Raw genomic sequence first — 6,000 nt, 5'->3', positions numbered from 1 at the left:
GGCTGGCCCGGCAGGTTAGTCTTCACTCCTAGGTATGGAAGCGATAGTACAAGTGTCTTCAATGTCCTCTCTTTGACATATACATATACCTTTTTGACCAGTAGATAATATGTTAATTATAGGACCAAACTGAGAGTTTGGCTCCTCTTTATTATGCCATGATGCTCTATGGACATTGGACATTCCATTTTCACCTCAGCGTTCTACAGAATTGGTAATTAAACAAGGTTTATCAGCTGGTTTATCAGCTGTACGACCAATCACACTGACAAGACCAGAAGGTCTTTACTATCACTGCCACACACTTAACTTTTCACCTCATGAAACATGATAGCAGATGATGGTAACAAGATGCCAGTTGGATCCCTGTTGTTTGATGTCATTCGGGTTCTCTGACCTCTCATGGTCTCATGAAAATCTGAATCAACTTTCTTTTTATTGCTTCTACAGCTCACACAACAGAGCCAAAAACATGAACAGTTTGACATTGGTTTGTTTATTTTATTGTCGTCTAATTATACAATAATTGATAATACACAAGGACACTTTGTGCAGCAGTTAGAAGAACTGGTTTGACGAAGTTTGCGTGTGGGCGTGTCCCAGACTCCAGCATCCAGTCTCGTCATCATCTCCACCTGCTCAGTCTTCACACCTGTGGTTCATCAGTTCATCAATTCACAGTATTTAAACCCTGGCTTCCCATCCACTCATCCGCCAGATCGTTTGTTGTCTTCACATGTCAGTCTCGCTCTCGGCTGCTTAGCAGTGCTTAGCTACCTGAAGAGTCTTTGTGCTACAGGACCACTTCCTGGTTTATGCCTGCCTGCCTGCCAGCCTTCCTGCCCGTCTGCCTGCCCTGCCTGCCTTCCTGCCCTGCCTACTGGCCTGTCCTGCCTGCCCTGCTACCCTAGTCAGCTTGCCATTCAACCTGCTACTCCATTCCCCCCTATTCCCTCAATAAAACCTGATTCTTTTATATCCAAGTCCTGTCTCTGTGTTCTGCGTTTGGGTTCCTTAGCTCTGACCATAACAGTTCTGACCAGCCACGCTCGCCTGGGGCTCCGCTGTTTGAGAGAGACATTCGGCGATCTGTTCCTCATACACTGATTTCACTCAGGAAATGCAAAGTTTTCGACCATCCCATCCAACATTCTGGGGTATTGTGTGTGGATTGATGGCAAATTTTTTAATTTAATCCATTTTAAATTGAGTCTATAACACAACAAAATGTGAAAAAAGTGAAGGGGTCTGAAAACTTTCCGAAGGCACTTGTAGATACTTTACTAGATTAGATTAAATTAGATTAGATTCAACTTTATTGTCATTGTGCAGAGTACAAGTATAGAGACAACGAAATGCAGTTAGCGTCTAACCAGAAGTGCAAAATAGCAGAAAGTGCAATGAACAGTATCTACAGGTAGTGCAATATATGAGCAGTAAGTAGTGCAGTATAATATAAGTAGTGCAGTGTAAGCAGTATATGAGTAGCAGTAGTATTATAAGCAGAATAAATAAGTTACAGTATGAACAGTGTAGCAGCATATGAGCTGTATAGGTAATGCAGTCTAGCAGTATATATGTATTAACAGTAACATAAGGTAGATAGCAGAATAAATATAAATATGGAATGCCGTATGAACAGTATAAACAGGTATGTACAGTATGAGCAGTGTATTAACAGTAGTATTAAAGAAAATATAGGAATATGTGCATTATGTGCAGTATGAACAGTATAAACAGGTATGTACAGTATGTGCAGTGTATTAACAGTAGTGTTAAAGAAAATATAGGGATATGTGCATTATGAACAGTATGGACAGATATGTACAGAGAGCATTGGTATTGAGTAAGAGCAGGGGAGGGGAGTAATAGTGCAATTGTCCGGGTGGGGGGGGGGGGGTTGCAGGGGTTGCAGGGGTTGGTAGGTTGTCACGTAGGTGCAGTGTTCGAGTTCAGTAGGGTGACAGCCGCAAGGAAGAAGCTGCCTCTGAACCTGCTGGTTCGGGTGCGGAGAGACCTGTAGAGCCTCCCGGATGGGAGTGGGGTGAACAGTCTGTGGTTGGGGTGAGAAGTGTCCTTGACGATGCTGCGTGCCTTACGCAAGCATCGTTTGCTCTGGACAGCCTCAATGGAGGGGAATGAGGAACCGGTGATGTGTTGGGCAGTTTTCATCACCCTCTGCAGAGCTTTCCGGTCAGATGCCGAGCAGTTGCCATACCAAACGGTGACACAATTGGTGAGGATGCTCTCGATGGTGCAGCGGTAGAAGTTCACCAGGATCTGAGGAGACAGATGGACCTTCTTTAGTCTCCTCAGGAAGAAGAGACGCTGGTGAGCCTTCTTTATCAGGGTGGAGGTGTTGAGGGTCCAGGAGATGTCCTCAGAGATGTGGACACCCAGAAACTTGAAGCTGGTGACTCGCTCCACCTCAGTCCCGTTGATGAGGACGGGGGTGTGTGCGCCAGCTTTAGACTTCCTGAAGTCCACAATGAGCTCTTTGGTCTTCCTGGTGTTGAGAGCCAGGTTATTGTCGTTGCACCACACTGTTAGGTGCTGGACCTCCTCCCTGTAGGCCGACTCATCGTTGTTGCTGATGAGACCAATCACCGTTGTGTCGTCTGCAAACTTAACAATGGTGTTAGAGCCATGTACAGGTGTGCAGTCGTAGGTGAAGAGGGAGTAAAGGAGGGGGCTCAGCACACAGCCTTGTGGAACGCCGGTGTTCAGGGTGAGGGTTGAGGAGGTGTTGTTGTGTAGCCTAACAGACTGTTGGTTTAGAAAGTCCAGAATCCAGTTGCAGAGGGAGGAGTTGATGCCCAGTTGCCTGAGTTTGGAGATCAGTTTGGAGGGGATGATGGTGTTGAATGCTGAACTGAAGTCAATGAATAGCATTCTCACATAAGAGTTAGTCTTGTCGAGGTGGGACAGGGCGGAGTGAAGTGCCGTTGAAATGGCATCCTTTGTACTCCTGTTCTGCCGGTAGGCGAATTGAAAGGGGTCCAGTGTGGGTGGTAGGCAGGTCTTGAGTTGGGCTAAGACCAGCCTCTCGAAGCACTTCATGATGATGGGCGTGAGTGCCACTGGTCGGAAGTCATTTAAGCTTGTTGCAGTGGAGTGTTTTGGCACCGGCACGATGGAGGTGGTTTTGAAGCACGCGGGGACAGCTGCTTGGGCTAGGGACAGGTTGAATATGTCAGTCCAAACCTTAGTCAGCTGCACAGCGCAGGCCCTGAGGACGCGTCCGGGGATCCCATCAGGACCAGCAGCCTTGCGTGCATTAGTCCTGCTCAATGCCGCACACACGTCGGTGGGAGATAGAGTGAGGGGCTGGTGATCCGCAGGGAGCACAGCCTTGATGGCCACCTCCTTGTTGTCCCTGTCAAAGCGGCCATAGAAGTGGTTCAGCTCATCAGGGAGGGAGGCGTAGACGGAGAGGGGTGAGGTGTTAGTTGGTTTGTAGTCTGTGATGGCCTGGATGCCCTGCCACATGCGCCGGGGGTCAGAGTTGTTCTTGAAGTGATCCTCTATCCTCAGCTTGTGGTTGTGCTTGGCCTTTTTGATACCCCTCTGCAGGTTAGCCCTGGATGAGCTATAGGCCCGAGCATCCCCTGATCTGAAGGCAATGTCGCGTGCCTTCAGCAGGAGTCGGACCTCACTGTTCATCCATGGCTTCTGATTAGGGAAAGTGGTAATCCGTTTGAGTGTGGTGACACTGTTGATGTTGGAATTGATCCAAAACAGAGGAGGCATATGAATCAATGTCCGTGTGGGAGTCATGGGTGGCCTGTGTGGCAAACTCACCCCAGTCAGTGTTTCCAAAACGCTGCTGGAGCGCTGAGTCAGCTCCCTCTGGCCAGACCTTGACTGTCCTCACTGTAGGTTTCACTCGTTTGATGAGCGCTTGTACTTGGGCAGTAGGAACAATGAGAGGTGGTCTGATTGACCTAGGTGGGGGAGAGGAACGGCTTTGTACGCATCAGCCATGCTGGTATATACTTGGTCCAATGTCCTGTCTCCTCTGGTGGGGCATGAGACATTTCGGTGGAATTTGGGCAGTACAGTCTTTAAATTGGAGTGATTGAAGTCACCCGCGACAATGAAGGCTACTAGATAACTTAGGTAGTACAGGTACATACAATGTAGGAGGTTCAAGACTGAACACAGAATAACAAAAGGGCCAGGCTTATATGCTGGTCAAATAACAGGGCACAGGTGGTGCCAATTAACTAAAAGAGATAACATAAGAAAACAAATAGAGTCTCTGGCAGCCAATGGTGGCCAGAAGGGGAAGTAGCAGGATGAGAGGACTCCTTACAGCAGGATGAGAGGACTCCTCCTTTTTTGAAGTGTGTATATCACCCTAACTATTGTATTGACTTGCAACATTGTGGCCCCAGCAGTAATGCATGCTTCTTAAATATGGGCTTCTGTTTGATTGAACTGTACTGGATGGTTTTGAAGGGAATTAGAGGATATGTTATTTAAAGGGGAATGCAGAGTATTCTGCTTCAGTGCAATAGCTTTTGCAGCAAGCCTGTTTTGGAAATATTTTCCATTGTCCATTCCGCATTGCGCAAACCAGACGTGAAACACACATATGTGTTTCACGTCTGGTTTTAGCATTGACTTTTATTTTAATTATGATTTGTTGTAATGTGCAGAGCACTTTAACCTCTGTTTGTCACCAAAAAGGGTTTTGAAGAGGGCTTTGTCATGATTCTGCTGCCAGTGGCTGCCACCTGTAGGTGGGTAAAGTGATTACACATGGCATCATTGCAACTGAAATTACTTGAACCAAAGAGAGTAGTTCGAACACTTGGACATGTTGTGTACATGATTATCGCATTACATTGATCTCTGCAACATATGTTGTATGCGTTCATTGGTGGTGTAACATGCACATGTCAATGTAGACCTCTGTAAAACGCTTTTTACTTGAGTATGTTTTGACCGTCTTGACAGTGGGACAATTCTTTCGAAGTGTGAAATGTGATACAGATACAAATGATCTTCAAAAAACGAAATAATGCGATGATCATCCACAGAACACGTCCAAGCGTTCATCCCAACAAACATAGTACGTAACCTTGTTAGGCTTAGGTGAGGTTGTGGTGAAGTTGGTACCAACTAATGACTAGCTCTGTTAACATAGACTTGTGGTGGCATAAAGGTTAGTGCCATCCTGGTGCCAACACAACAGCATCACCGCATCCTAACATACTCCGTCGCTTGCATCAACGCCGCGCGCGAGCAATGAGGTAAAAAAAAATAAATAAAAAAAAGATCTCTCCCAGTATAATCAGTTTGGGTGTCCTAATCAACCGCGTCCGTCAGAAGGCTCTGCGTGCGTCTCGGCAAAATGTGGTAAATGTTAATCTGTGGTGTAGGATGCACGTCAGTGTGCACAGTCGCTCTGTTAAATAAGAGATTATACCGAAGATTGCAGCCTGCTACACAGATCGCAAGTTATTATTGGGCATCTCAGTGATTTGCAGTGTGCAGAAAACAAATTCAAAGTTAACAAAATGTCTGTATCATGAAACACACGCTTTCATGGTGGAGGAACGATAGAGTGATTTTGTCACTGTCTCATGGCATGACCTGTGAAAGTTTTGAGTTTGCATCCTACTTCTAAACAGAGTAGGCCTACACACGATTTTGTCTCGTGACTCCGACCGAGGTTGGCAAGGATAGATCGCTCGTGGGCGTTTCTACTCGACTACTCGTAGCGTGTAGCATGTTAAAAAAAAGCTTAGTTTTAATGGGGCCTTGGACAAGATGTGTTGGTTCCCAATCATTATTATTATCGAAAGCAGTGTCAAACATCTTTAAGAAGTTATAAATAAAAGCATTGCGTTGTTTAGGTATACAATCATTTCAATACAACACTTTGTATTTGACTTTTTGGAATTTTGGCAGCGACAAAGTTCAGAAAAGATTTAGTAGTTCCATGGAGATACCCAACTGAGATGCATTTGTGGATCATACTGCATGCAACAT

This window comes from Argentina silus (genome assembly GCF_951799395.1).
Source record: "Argentina silus genome assembly, chromosome: 11".
In the NCBI taxonomy this organism is placed as follows: Eukaryota; Metazoa; Chordata; class Actinopteri; order Argentiniformes; family Argentinidae; genus Argentina; species Argentina silus.
The sequence above is the reverse complement of the archived record's forward strand: the minus strand, read 5'-3'. Positions refer to the sequence as shown.